The following is a 15,748-nucleotide window of genomic DNA, read 5'->3' on the forward strand; positions in this document are numbered from 1 at the left end:
TTTAAAAATATTTGCTGCATCAATTCAAAACAATAACAAAAAGAGAGGTGGCAGTTGATGGAGGGGGCTGTTCACATAAAATTCATTTCTGTTGGAATGTGAGGCTGGAACCTTTCTCATATTACAGCATGCTTCAGGGCAGGGCTAGAATCCAAGCTTTGATTAAAATCACCCAAACTCTTTTTTCTTTGCTTTACAACCACAAGTTATTGCCAGCTGAAAAGGATAATGGAGGGTAATGATGAATGCATTTCCATCTGCTGCTGCTGCAAAAAATTTTTTTTAGTTTCATTCTTTTTAAACCTAGATAAAAAGGCTGCTTTGAAATGAAGAGTAAATTAGTGGCTACCAAATGAGTAGTTATTAGATTGCTGCCCTAGAAGCCTGTTCAGGTGATGCTGATGGTGGTTGCTGCCAGTTAACAGTTCGGTCTCAAATAGTTTCTTCCCAGGGGTGGGGAATGTAGGGGTGTGGGGGTGGTATAAGAATTCAAGCATTCTTGAGAGTCTTTCCTTTTCATTCCCAGTGGAGGTTTTAGACATGGATGTTACTTTCCCAGAAACTGCCTAGATTTTCATAGGTTGTCAAGGTCAAATATATTGATTTAGCCATTTCATAATGTATACATATATGGAAATATTATATACCATAAATATATACAATTTATATTGTCAACTAATAAATATTTAAAAAGGAAGTCAAATGAAAACTGAACTTTAATAATTTTCTGCAATAGATACTTTTTTACTCACTGGAACCTGAAAGAATCAAGCCATTTGGAATAGCTTGTATCCCCCTTTTTTTTCTTTTGTTTTTGAGGTGGAGCCTCATTCTGTTACCTAGGCTGGAGTGCAATGGTGCAATCTCAGCTCACTGCAACCTCTGCCTCCAGGTTCAAGCGATTCTCATGCCTCAGCCTCCTGAGTAGCTGGGATTACAGGTGCCCACCACCACATTTGGCTAATTATTTTGTGCATTTGGTAGAGACAGGTTTCACCATGTTGACTAGGCTGGTCTCAAACTCCTGGCCTCAAGCCATCTGCAGGCCTCAGCCTCCCAAAGTGCTGGGATTGTAGGCGTGAGCCACCACTGTGCCCAGCTAAATAACCTGTATCTCTAATACATTGTTATCCCAGCCTCCTCACCCCCTCAGCAGTTAAACTATGTGTGATCATATTGAATTGCTTTGCTTATCAAATAGTTGATTTGTTTGTTTTTGAGACTGGGTCTTGGTCTGTCGCCCAGGCTGGAGTGCAGTGGTGAGATCATAGCCCACTATAGCCTTGACTTCCTGGGCTTAGGCAATCCTCCTGCCTTACCCTCTCAAGTAGCTGGGACTGTAGGTGTGTGTCACCACACATGGCTAATTTAAAAATTGTTTTGTAGAGACAGAGGTCTTGTTTCATTGCCTACATCAGTCTCAAACTCCTGGGCTCAAGCTGTCCTCCTGCCTTGGCCTCCCAAAGTGTTGAGATTACAGGCTTCAGCCACCATGCCCAGGCTGGGTTTTTCTTCTTACTATGGTTGATTATTCCTCGTGGTTGCCTCTCAAGATCACTTCAGCAGTGGTATATTATAGAAATATTCCATTAGTCCTTTAAGACCGTAACTTGATTATTAGTCATTAGAGCTCTGGGCTCAATTGCACAGATTAGTAGTCTCCTATACTTTAATACGTTGTTGTTGTTGTTGTTGTTGTTGTTGTTGTTGTTGTTGTTTGAGACAGGGTCTTACTCTGTCACCTGGGCTGGAGTTCAGTGGCATGATTACTGCTCATTGCAGCCTCAACCTCCTGGGCTCAAGTTATCCTCCCACCTCAGCCTCCTGAGTAGCTTGACTATAGGTGTGTGCCACCGTGCTCAGCTAATTTTTTTTTTTTTTTAACTTCTTATAGAGATGGAAGTTATACTTTGCTGCCCAGGCTGGTCTCAATCTCCTGGTTCAAATGAGCCAGCCTCATTTGGAAGGCCTCAGCCTCCCAAAGTGCTGGTATTATAGGCGTGAGCCACTGCACCTGGCCTATACTTTAAGAATTTTTTTAACGATTTGTGATTGTCTGGTATTGGCCTTTAGGTTATTATATCTGCTGAATGCTGTGTGATGGGTATTGAGATTATCCACTCCTATTAGGGGGCTACTAACTAAAATATAGTATCTTTAACCATTGAATTTGGACATTCTGACTTCAGAGTTTTAGCTCTTAACTCCTTTACTATAACGCTGATGCCTCCTGTTTTATAAATAATACAGCCCTTATTTAAGATTCTACATATAACATTCCCCGTGTCATTTTCTATTAGAGTATGTGTATATATGCAAGGTTTTCCACTTCTACTCTAATAGAACTTTCATCTTTATTTTTAGTGGTTGCCAGTTGGTTTCTTGCAAGACATTTTCTGCTTTCAGCATTTGTATTTCAGGTAAAAGGATTGTGTTACCTTGATGGCTTTTTGGCATATATGCTCTAAAGTTAGTCCTCTGTACCAGTAGAGACAAATAGTTAAAGCATGACCAGTATTTCTTTTGGATTATATTATAATTTGGGGGACAGATTTGCCATTTGAAGTTTGTCTTAGATACATAATTTTTATTCTGTAAATTTACAGATGGTGGAATTCTGGAAACATCCTGTGTTGAAGAGAAAAATTCCACTCAGAATTTAAAATTGGCCTTGGAGAATTATAAAAAGGGGTAGGGGAATGGATCATCCATATGTGGGTTATTGAATTAAATTTTTCACATTTTTTTGTTCTTAGAGTCAACTTTTATAACACTGTTACTGGGAATACTTGACTTACTCAGCTTTCACTGAACACTTTAATTTTGGTAGTACAATTTCTAAACTCATGAAATAATCTTCATGCAAGAAGATGTTATTTTATCAAATTTTGATTACATGCTCATTCTTAACTTTGACAGATTTTAATTAACAGAGGTGAGTTATATATCTTTAAGTTTATATAATTAATAATCATTCTTTTATTTCTGGAACTGGGTTCAGGGGTAGTTAGCTATCTAATAAAGTAGCAACTGGGTTTTATATGCATTGTTAATTTTGGTATTTTGGTACGGAAGGGACATTTGTGTTAGATTTAACTTAATCTTTCTTGTGAAAATCTAAACATATTTAAGCATAGTTTAGGAATAATAAACTTGAGGTACTACATATAATTTGATTTAGAAGCTTTTTAATCCTGAATAAGGAAGGAATACATAGAAAGTCAAGGAAAAATTCTATGTAATAGCTGTGATATGCAAGATGAAAATAGTGTGATCCAGCAGCTTCAAACAATGACCTCCTCACTAGTTGAGTATACTTCAGTGTCATGAAATGAAGAGAATGGGAAGACGTGTCTGTGCATCTTTGTTTTAAGACTGTATTGCATGTTAACTCAAATACTAGACTAAAAAGTTTATATTATTATTCCTTGTATAAAGATGAGGAAACTGAAATTTTAAAAGTAGGTTACTTGTCTGTGGTTAGAAGAAATACATGCAGAATTGTGATTTGAGCCCAGAATGTCTGACTCTAAGACCTAAATTCTTTCTACCATATCATATACTTCTAGTTATCTTTTGTTTGATTTTTTTATTCCATTTCCCCCACTTTGAACTGTTTTGAAAGTTTTCTGTTCGATTTCTTTTTTTCTCTGTGGTTACCACAGAAATGTTAATATGCATACTTAACAAAGTCTAAGTGTAAATGCAATTTTTATCCTTATCCTGAACTCCTTCTGACAAGAACTATTTTTTATCAGATATTATAGTTTTGGGATTTGATCTTTCAGCCCCAGAAATAACACAGTGTTTACAATTGCCCATATGCATTTAACCTTTTTTCCCCTGACCATTCCTTCATGTATATCAGTTGTAAGATGAATTGTTGGTTGTAAGATGAATTGTTTTTTAATTTACCCCCCTCAGGAACTTTATGTGAGAGGGTCTTTGCTCAGGCTGTCCATTTTGTGTAGCCCCTCAAGTTTTGCTGCCGATTACCCTGTTTTCTATAGCTCCCCTCCCACATCAGGTTCATTCCACCAGGGCTCTGTAGATTCCCCAGGGGCACTAACTCACCTCTCTAGACTTGTACTTTTTAAAAAATTATTTCTGCCCTTGGAACATTTTTCTTACTTTATTGTTGGCTCTTCTGTACATTAAAAAAATTTTTTTAGGCACTTAATACAACATTTTTAGGTGATCTCCAGCCATGGGGCTGCATTGCCAGAAATAAAAGTCCAGATTGCCATTGTGCTTGATGGGAGTATTTTGTATTGAACCTGTGGGGTGGGGAAATGGGGAGAGGATTTTTTTAAAAATGTATTTTAGGCCGGGCGCGGTGGCTCATGCCTGTAATCCCAGCACTTTGGGAGGCTGAGGCGGGTGGATCACGAGGTCAAGAGATCGAGACCATCCTGGTCAACATGGTGAAACCCCGTCTCTACTAAAAATACAAACATTAGCTGGGCATGGTGGCGCGTGCCTGTAATCCCAGCTACTCGGGAGGCTGAGGCTGGAGAATTGCCTGAACCCAGGAGGCAGAGGTTGCGGTGAGCTGAGATCGCGCCATTGCACTCCAGCCTGGGTAACAAGAGGGAAACTCTGTCTTAAAAAAAAAATGTATTTTAAAATAAATTCCTAGTAACTGATAAAACTCATTCATTTAGAGTCATAAGAAATAAACTGTTTGATGAAGAAGCAAAAGATGACCTCCAAAAGCACTTTTGAAAACTCTCCTTACTGAAGGTTTATATTGACTGCCCTCTTGAGGAAGAAGATAATCTGAGAACAGATTTTTAATGTGACATTAAGTATTGTCTTCCCTTGCCCTTGTACCTTTTTCTATGATAAACAAGAACCAAGGATTACTTGCTCTGTGCATGAGATGCCATGTTGTAAAGTTTAGGTAGCAGATGCTCTATGAAAATTTATAACATTAAGGCTGAAATTACCATGAAAATGACAAAACATATTTGTTTTGGAATTTTACAAAATTTATTCTTAGGACTTAGCTTCTTAATGGATATCAGTAGTTTTCAAAGAGATAGTAACCTTACTTCATCAGTTTTCTTTGAATGGGTTTGTTTGTTTGTTTGTTTGTTTGTTTTTGAGATGAAGTCTGACTCTGTTGCCCAGGCTGGAGTTCAGTGGCTTGATCTCGGCTCAGTGCAATCTCTGCCCCCCAGGTTCAAGCGATTCTCCTGCCTCCTGAGTAGCTGGGATTACAGGTGTGCACCACCACGCCCGGCTAATTTTTTTTTGTATTTTTAATAGAGATGGGAGTCTCACCATTTTGGCTAGCCTGATCTCAAACTCCTGACCTTAGGTGATCTGCCCACCTGGGCCTCCCAAAGTGCTTGGATTATAGTCATGAGCCATTGTGCCAAGCCTGAGTGGGGTTTTTAGTTTGTTTCTAGAAACGTCTTGGGCCTAAAATGGTTCTTCCTTTTTTATAAAAAATAATTTGTACAGGAGAGAGTTTTTTTTATTTGTGTTTTAATTCATTTGTAAGTGAAGAAATCATTATACATTATTTACATTATTAAAAGTGGTACCTATACTATTTTTTTCTTTCTTTTCATTTAGCAATAAATATTAGGAGAGCATTCAGAAATAGAAAATAACTACATATAAATATAAATATATATATGTGTATATATATATATATATTTTTTTTTTTTTTTTGAGACAGCGTCTTACTCTGTTGTCTAGGCTGAAGTGCAGGGGCACAATCTTGGCCCAGTGCAACCTTCACCTGCTGGGTTCAAGCAATTCTCCTGGCTCAGTCTCCCAACTAGCTGGGACTACTGGTGCCTACCACTGTGCCCAGCCAATTTTTGTATTTTTAGTAGAGACAGGGTTTTACCATGTTGGCCAAACTGGTCTTGAACTCCTGACCTCAGGTGATCCACCCACCTTGGCCTCCCAAAGTGCTGGTATTACAGGCATGAGCCATAGTGCCCAGCCAAGAAATAGAAAATAATTTTAGAGCAGTATTTTCTATATTCTATATTTTTAAAATATGCTCTTATATGAATACCTACATAGGATATATGTGTTTTGCTTTGCTTACCTGATAAACACTGTTAAAAATAATATTTTAATTGAAAAGATGCTTAACCCATATTTAATGGGTTAAGTTTAATGTTTTGAGGGTTTTTTTTAAGCAGGTGGTATTGATTTAGTGTTTTTGGAAATAATTTTGTTAGCACTGATAGAAACGATGAGGATTTGAAAGGAAACAATTGCTTGCTTTGTAAGTGGTGATGTGCAGTCATGACTAAGTGCATTCATTTGCACAGCCAGTATAAACTCCAGATGATGTTTTCCCTGCCTGTTCCTTAAGTGGGTCATGTGATTTGGTGTTTATCATTGCCTTGAATATCTTCAAGTTTTACAAACCACATAACTTGACCATGAAATCAAGCAGCACTTTCAAAGAACTCTTTGAAAGTAGATTTTATTTTTATTTTTGGGGTCATTTCAATGAAAAGAAGATTGTGCAGTTTGTGTAAGGATTTTGGAACTTTTTCTGCTTCCTTTCCTTCTTTTTATTCCCTCATTCTTTCCTTCCTTCTTTCTTCCTTCTGTCCTTCCTTCCATCTTCTTTGTTTTTGGAAACATCATGTCACCCAGGCTGGAGTGCAGTGATGCAATCTTGGCTCCCAGCAGCCTCCACCTGCCAGGTTCAAGTGACTCTCCTTTCTCAGCCTCCTGATTAGCTGGGACTATAGGTGTGTGTCACCATGCCCAGCTAATTTTTTGTATTTTTAGTAGAGACAGGGTTTAGCCATGTTGGCCAGGCTGGTCTCAGACTCCTGACCTCAAGTGATCCATCTGCCTTGGCCTCCCAAAGTGCTGAAATGACAGGCATGAGCCTGTCACCCCAATGGAGAGATTTCTATGGTACTTTTTGGCTCGTCTTCCCAACACAGTCTCTGCCATTAGCAGTTCACTTTTAGCTGAGACTGATAGGCCATTCATTTATTTTATAAAATCATTTAGTATGAATGGTATTTGGTGGCTGTCTTTCAGAGATGACAGTGACTTAAGTGTCAGTGAGATTGTGACTGCTGCATTTGTTTAGAGCTGGCCTCTTTTTGTTTTAGGGATAATGGGAAAGGCGCCTAGTCCACAAAGAATTGTATCTAAATTTGTGTAGAAACTACCTAAATTGTTATGGTGGCACATATGACTAATGGATCTTTTGGAATGAATGCTTGGAACGTTTTAAATATATGATTACTATTAAAATTGTTCCTGGGTTCTTTCTTCTGCAGGGTATGTGTATGTATTAGTTGTACAGGACCATTAATATGCTGACCTTTGTGCAAATGTGAAATACTTCTTTAATGGTTCTTGCAAAAATTGGGTTCTATCAATATTGAGAATTTCAGCGTTATTATCTGATAAGAGCTACTACCCTATTTTAACTATTGCATAGTTTGGCATTATATGTATGCACACATACATATGTGGAATCATAGATTAGACAATGGTACATAAAAAATGAGGAGATTATTTCAGAGCCAGTAGGTTTATTTTTGGGTAAGTTTATCTTAAATTCAGTAAATTAAATATATGATAAATGCCCATGATGTATAAGGAACTATGTTTGATGCTAGGTAGATTTAGAAATAGCTGTAAGTTCTTATTTCTTATAGAATAAGGAACTGTGCATAAAGACCCTACAGCTTAGTATTGTTGAATTTAATAAGCTTTATACTACGTTTTTGTCATAACTTTTAATGGTAAAAACTACAGTTAGTTTTGCATCAACCTAATAGTAGTTCATATGAAAGACATCATCACAAGACAAAGAGATTAGAGAAAACTTTATACATAATGACTTGGGGCTGGGACTTAAAGAGGATTTGTAGAGGCGTAGAGGTGTAGGGGACAAAGTACCCAGTACAGGAAGAGTGAGGCAGGATGGGAAGTTGCAGCATGTGTTTGAGGGACCAGTTTGGTTATAGTATATGGGATGCATTTTAGAGAGTAGGGGAAGATAAGATTGGGGCTAGGACATATAGGACCTTGAGTACCATCTTGAAAAAACTCTAAAGTTTGTGAAACAGGTGATTGATGATTATTCTTTTGGTAACGAATTGAATATCAGTTGTGTGTCAGGTACCAATTAGGCAGAAAAGTAGAGTGGGTAAGAATCACAAAGCAGCCGGGCGTGGTGGCTCATGTCTGTAATCCTAGCACTTAGAGAGGCTGAGGTGGGTGGATCACTTGAGGTCAGGAGTTCTAGACCAGCCTGGCCCACATGGTAAAACCCTGTCTCTACTGAAATTGAAAAAAAAAAAAAAAAAAAAAAAAAGGCACCTGTAATTCCAGCTACTTGGAAGGCTGAGGCAGGAGAATTAATTGTATCCGGGAGGTGGAGATTGCAGTGAGCCAAGATCGAACTACCGTACTGCAGCCTGGGGGACAGAGTGAGACTCCGTGTGGGAAAAAAAAAAAAAAAAAAAAAGAATCACAGGCACTGGGGCAACTAAACTTCCAAGTTGAAGTCCCGATTTACTACTTGTTGGCTTAATGACCTTGTGTAAGTTTTTTAACCCTCTCCGACAGGTCTATGTCTGTGATGATAAATTTGTCAAATCATCAAGTCATTAATTTTTATAAAAATTTCTAATGCTAAGGTCTAAGAAATTTTTATAAGAACTTTGAGTTTTGGTTACTGATCATAAGAGATAGAGAACTATTTTATCATTAGTATAAAAAATTTTAGTATTTCACATAGAAGTTTTTTAGTTGAAACCTTTTAAAATGCAGGATTACTTGAGCTAATTTGACTTCTTTTGGCTATTGTTGAATTTAATTTTAAGTCAAATTTAAAATTAAAATGAAGGCTGGGTACGGTGGCTCACACCTGTAATCCCAGCACTTTGGGAGCCCGAGGCAGGCGGATCACCTGAGGTCAGTCAGGAGTTTGAGACTAGCCTGACCAACATGGTGAAACCCCAGCTCTACTAAAAATGCAAAAATATCAGCTGGGCGGGCATGGTGGCTCCTGCCTGTAGTCCCAGTTATGTGGGAGGCTGAGACACAAGACTCTCTTGAACCTGGGAGGTGGAAGTTGTAGTAGTTGTAGTGAGTCGAGATCGCACCTCTGCACTCCAGCCTGGGTGACAGAGTGAGACTGTCTCAAAAAAAGAAAAAAAAAAAGAAAAGAAAAAAGAAAGAAAATAAATGTAAGTCAAATTAGATTATATATTTCAAATTTAAATTTAAATAAATTGAAAATTAAAATTCAAATGCACCTTAAAAACCACAATCCAAACGGTCTCGTACCCATCTCTTCAGCTGGAGGAGGGAATTGAAGCAATGGGGTTTCTGTGTTTGGGTAGATGTTTATTTGTTGTTGCTACTGATGTTTTAATCAGAAAAGAAGTTTGGAAATACATACTGAGTAGTCAGAATTATAGCTTCCACAGTCTGTAATAGACAGATTGGGATAGATCTCTGATTGTCTTTGAGAATAGACTTTTAACAAAGTAGTAAGAGTTCATATCAGTGTAGCAAAAGTGTAGGTAGTAAGTAGGTTCTTCTGCATACTCTACTTTTTGTTTAAAGACATTTCTGTGGGTTCTGATCAATGGTATTTAGTGGTATTAAATATTTGTATGCCCCACAACCACCCTCTAGAACGCTACATATTTATTACTATAAACTAATATTTGAGCTTTCATACTGTTGAATAGTTTAGTTATATATTCAAACTGCATGGCAAGACTTGCAATGGAGAGTATAGGAAATGAGGTTTAGCTTGAAGAGAAGGGAGTAGGAAAGGCCTGGTGCTGTGCCTTATTCTTTAGAATTAAGATCCATTTAATTGCTTTCCTGCTATGACCATTGCTTTGTCATGACTGTGTAAAATATGATATCAGGTATGGGTTATGAGGTGTTCACTTCAGATGTTATGCACTGAGCTCTAATTAACTTGACAGAAGCCAGATTCATTTTTATGCAGAGACTTTTAGTATAGTAGATTTGGAGCTAGAAGACCTAGGCTTGAACCTTGGCTCTTTCTCTTATTATTTGTGTCATACTGAGAAAGAAATGTAGGTTTTTCTTAATCTATTTTCTTACTAGTAAAGAGGAAATAGTAATTTCTGTTATAGCTTGTTGCAAGGTTGTTGCAATAAGGCTTAAATGAGATGCCAAGAAAGCATTTTATAAAATTCTGAAGAGCTACTTAAATGCCCAGTGTCCTTGGTACGGTCTTAAGTATCATTTGGAGCAACTACAACACTAAGGCACAGATTTTTAAGTTGTAAGCTCTGTGAGTACAAGACTTTGTCTATTTTGTACTCCTGCATCTGCAGCACCTCATAGAATGGTATTTATTTATTTATTTCTAAGTTTCAAAACTTCAAAACGTTTTTCTTCTGCTTACCTCCTTTCCTTACAAGTTTGATGATTCTTTTTCATCTTAAAAAAAAAAAAAAAAAAAAAAAAAAAGGTATAAATGGAGCATAGCACCCTGTCCTGTCCTGCAGTTGGATAGATAAGCTAACTCTTCGTGGGCTGGTTCCTAAAAGTAAAGAGGGAGGGAGGTTGCAATGGGATTCTCTTTTAGTTGTATTTCTGCCACATATAAAAAGAAACAAGATAATAGATGGGACCCTGAAAAGAAAAATGTTTCAGTAAAACTTGGACAGATAGGGAGGAATTTAGGAACTGCAGTCGAATGGAGAAGCCAGAATAGGAATTTGGGTTGGGTCCAGAAAAAGATGATCTAGACCATGAAAGAGTACACAAGGTCTTACTGCTGAGACATTCAGCCACAGCAAGGTAGGGCACACTAAGCTTATACGTGAAAATTCAGAGTGCTTTAAAAAATAGTACCCTGTTTATATTTTCATGTATATAAATCAGCATTCCTGTGATGATAGATGATAGATAAGATTATATTTTCAGATAGTATCCCTATAATTCTTTTTAGTAGATTAAATATACCTTTCAAATTACTTTTCCTGTTAGTGAATTATTTGATTCATCCAGGCTCTGTTACACATGAGCTGTGAGACATTGGGCAAGTTACCCAACTTATTTGACTTTTTTTTTCTAAGCTGTAAAGAAGAATAATACTTACCTTGCAGAGTTGTTGTTAGGATGCAAAATAATGCATGTGAAGTACCTAGTGCAGCACCAAGTGCAGAGTAGGGATTCAGTTAATGGTGGGTATTTATATTTTTTGATCTAGGCTTAATGTATAATTATTTGTATATAATTTGACAGTAAGTACCATTGATATGATATGAACATTCCAAATGTTGTTGGTCTTGTGGATTTCAGTGTTTGTTTTTAGACTAAATATATATTATGTTTTCCTTTTATAGATTTCTGAGAGAGCAGACACCATCTTATTTCTTTTGAATTATATTTAGTAACTCAAAAGGCATATACCAAGCTGTCAGAGCAGCTTCATTTAAAAGGTAATTTCAAGTTTTAAAAGGGCCATTTACTCTTTAATTTTATTTGGATTATATTTGTATACTTGACATAATTAATGGTTCTCTTACACTAAATTTGATTCATTCAGGCTGTAAGACAACCCTATTATATCATATTCACTCTGCATTGAGGTTTTCTTTTTCTTTTTTTTTTTTTTTTAAAGTCTTTGGTAATACAGTTGATTTTCCAATCTTGATGAGCACTACTATGCTATATGATATGGACACAGTGACTAATTACATTAGTCTAATAAGTATGCTATATGATATGGACACAGCGACTAATTACATTAGTCTAATAAGTATGTTACATGATATGGACAATGTGAATAATTTGTTTCTTTAGAAATACTTAAATTTTTTTACCAAATGATTTTAAATGTATTTTGTATAAAAGCAAAATAGCAGGTTGCATTTGAAATCATCTCAGTAGGGAATTTGTTTCAGAGTAGGAAGGAGATAAGCTGGAAAGAAGTTGTGTGCAATGATGAATTTTCATACTACTTTTAGGCAACCTTGGCATTGACTTAAATATTAGTTCAACAGACTTTCTAGATCTCTATTTTGTATTTAAGATAGTAGTAGCAAATAGAGCTTGAGGTGGAATATGAATAATTTTGACTTTGAGACAGGAGGAATAAATTGTTTCATTTTCTGAGGGCACACTTGGTACCAGAATCTTTTAGTGACCACGAAATGAAGGTAAACATAATTGGAGTGAAAAAAAACAGGCTTAAATTCTTTTACTCTCATGATGTTTGTAAGTGAGCATGCTAGGTTTTAGAGACACACAGAGAAACTACTGTGACTGTGAAAGTTTCTTCCTGTAGCTTTATGTTAGTCCAAATATAACATTACTTGATGAATTCTCAGTAAATGTACAGAAGTAGTCATGTGTGAGACCAAACTTTAATGTCCACTTGGAACTAGTGCTTTCTTATCGTTTGGAAGAAAAAATTATTTTAAACCATTTAACATCTGGGAATGACTATAATTATGACAGGACAAACTTTATTTTCACTGGAAGATAGAATACGATAGTGAAAAGAGCACTGGAATAAAAATCAGGAACCTAGGATCTCTACTTGCCCTTTTTTTCAGTAACTAGCTGTGGGACCTTAAACAATTTATTTAATCTCTGAGTTTTAGATACTTTTTGTATAAAATGAGAGAGTTAGAATTAAATATAAAGGTCCCTTCCACCTAAGGGAAGGACAATTTGTAATAAATTTTACATATATATATATGTAAAATCTTGCTCAATCATCCAGTTGAACAAGAAAGTAAAAAAGAATATATATATGTATATACACACACGTATATATAGTCATATATTCATTTATATATATATGTGTGTGTATATACATATATATTCTTTTTTAATTTATATATAGTGTGTATATACATATATATAGTATGTATATACATATATATTCTTTTAAAATTATATATATATAATATATATGTATATTCCTTTTGTGATGCCTAAACCCCTGTAAATTACTGCATAAAGGAAGTTCCCAGGTGGCTCAGAGGCTAGGAGTTGGCCTGATTGGGGATGCAGGGGACTACAAGGCTGTGATGGAAGGACTATGGGATGAGGGTGAAACCTGCCAAGGCCTGGAGCTGACTTTATTCTGGACTTGCCTGTTTTATGTGTTCAGTTTGGATTTGGACCTAGGTCCAGATCCTGAAATAAACGATGCTTGCAATGTGACTCCTTTCTACTCCTATACTGTATTTAAATGATGGGACTGGGTTTTGTTGCAAATAAATCATTCTTTTGCTGTTGAAAAACAAAACAAAACAAACAAACAAAAATATATATATATATATATATATATATATATATATATATATATATATATATATATAGTTACTCAGCAATAGTATGGGATCCAGAGACAGAAGATGGAGTTGAATCCTGCCTTAATCATTACTGGCTATGTGGCATTAGGCAAGTAACCCTGATTTTCAATTTTCTTATCTTTAATAGGGATTATACTACCTACCTATGACAGAGACTGCCAAATACACTCCAGTAGCCATTCTGCTTTTCTTCTTTTCAGAAATAAAATTTCTAGTCCTGTCTGAAGTTTAAGCTAGCCGGTGACTACCCAAGTGCAACTGTATATCCCAGGTAGATGCTGGTAGATTGAGCCCAATAAGTTTGGGCCATTGAGATGTGAAAGGAAGAGATGTGGGCAACTTTTTGGGTCATCTTAAAGAAAAAGCCATTTGTCCTGGATGTCCTCTTTTCTTTCTTTGGCTGGGAAATGACAAGAATTAAAGCAGCAGCCTCGGAGCCAGAGATGGACGCCAAATGATGAAGACGGCAGAACTGACTGACTTGTCTGGGTTCCCTGGAGCAGAGCTGTCTCTCCCTACCCTAGGTTATCCACTTACTCTTGCACTGTTATGTGAGAGAGAAATAAATTTCTATCTTATTTAAGCCGTTGGTTTTTTTTGTATTTATTTGTTACAGCTGGATTAGTCTACTTAGTGGCCTAAACAAAACACTACCTTAAAGAGTTGCAAATACTAGAGATTATAAATTGCCCAGTTTAACAGGTGGCACATTAAATATCACTCTAGCAGTGTTATCTACCATTTGTTAAATATTTACTTTCTGTCATTATGGGTGGGGTGCAATGCCAAATGTAATGATCATCAAAATAGTCTCTATTATCAGCATTTACACATTTGTTTCCTAAAATTCCATCATATCAGCTGTTCTTACCAGGCTTTAATAGACCCCATGTGTTGAGGTTCCCTTAATTTCCTTTTTGCTTCCTTTGTTTCTTTTTATTCCTTTGTGATACAAGAAAGCATGGTAGCATCACCTCATTTTATAGGAATGGGGAGATAAGGTTGAAGGTTAAGTGGCTTGTATAAGGAGTGAAAGAAATAAGGCTTTCAAGTGTAACTTAGAAAATAGGAGTTTGGTATTTTTATGGGAAAAAATAATGTCTAATTTAGCAGACTTTCTGAATTAAACTTTTTATACTTGATTGTACACTTAAGTATTAAATCTTTCAAGTATTATCTGTATCAGTACTGACTAATCTGCCTTTAGTTATGTAATAGATAGCCGATCCAGCCTTTCCTTTTAAGAAAATCCTTGATGTATTAGACCATTAGAACAAATTCTAACATTTGGTGTTCATTAGTGTTGTAACCAAAACAAAAACATTTTAATGGTTAATCCCAGAGTATTTTGAAGTTAGTGTAATTTTGCTGGAAAGGTATTTAAGCTTTAGTATCAATTACAAATAGGCCACGATCCAATTTTCAAAGCTGTTTCTAAGTAAGACATTGAGTTTTTCTGAATGCAAAAAATGCATTATGCAGCATTGAGCCATGTGACAAGGAAACAGAATGGAACAATTACAATGAGATTTGTATTGATAATTGTACTTCTGTGTGAGTAGTATAAGATACTGTGAAGCAAAGTGAGGTTTCGAGTAACTCCCCAGCATCTTTAACAATTGCTTCAATTTAGTTGTAGACCATAAAGAGGTATTTTCAGTATAAAAAAAGGATAGAAATTGCTGGGTAACAATTGAAACTTCAAATTCAACAGTTAGGGTTTAGCCAATTGACTTTAATAAAATGGAATGCTTTAACTTTTTGACTCTAAATTTCAGGAAAATTGCTAGTTGTCATTTATTAAGGTAAAATGACTTTTTGTTATGTAGTGTTAAAAAGGTCAAATCTCCACTTAACATACTAGGTTGGTGCAAACATAATTGTGTTTTTTGCCATTGCTAGTTTTTGGCAGTGCTGAAGAGTTTAGCAAAAATGATTTTTCTTCTAAAGAATATTCAAATTAATTTACTTTGCTCTTGGTAAATGCTGAAGAAAGGAACAGTGAAGTATTGTAAGTGCATTCCAAATGGATTCTTCAATTCATTTGTCACCCTAAAGCAAAACAAGAAGTGGAAGACAATAATTACATGGATAGTAAATATAATCTAATGATTTGTATGTTGTTTTGACATGTAACCATAGATACTATTGCTTTAAAGGACTCTTTAAAAAAAAATCTTAGCATATTTTTTATTCAAAGTTGTTTTGACATAGGTACTTTTTCCATGTAAGAGACAAAAATTTCACAAATATTAGATCTATTTCAAAAAGTGCTTTGGAAACACTATGTAGATTTTGCAATGCAGTTTACATTAGCACAATAAATATTTCTTAATCCTGTGCTTTGTGAGTTTCTGGATATTTGAACAATATGTTGAGGTCATTTTGAATTATTTTTATTATTGTGAACTGAT

General features: G+C 35.8%; 1 protein-coding gene across 5 annotated transcripts in view; it reads left to right on the forward strand.

The window, feature by feature from the left end:
- DISP1 (dispatched RND transporter family member 1) overlaps window positions 1-15,748 on the forward strand; it is a 172,339-nt gene that overhangs the window by 10,473 nt on the left and 146,118 nt on the right. The window contains exon 2 of one of the 5 annotated variants that reach the window (XM_074385235.1): window positions 11,352-11,447. The exons of the other annotated variants lie outside the window; for them this stretch is intronic. The gene's annotated coding sequence lies outside the window, so the exon portion shown is untranslated. The remainder of the gene's footprint in view (window positions 1-11,351; window positions 11,448-15,748) is intronic. 5 annotated transcript variants of the gene reach the window in all.

The sequence above is a fragment of the Saimiri boliviensis genome, chromosome 14 (genome assembly GCF_048565385.1).
Source record: "Saimiri boliviensis isolate mSaiBol1 chromosome 14, mSaiBol1.pri, whole genome shotgun sequence".
Classification (NCBI taxonomy): Eukaryota; Metazoa; Chordata; class Mammalia; order Primates; family Cebidae; genus Saimiri; species Saimiri boliviensis.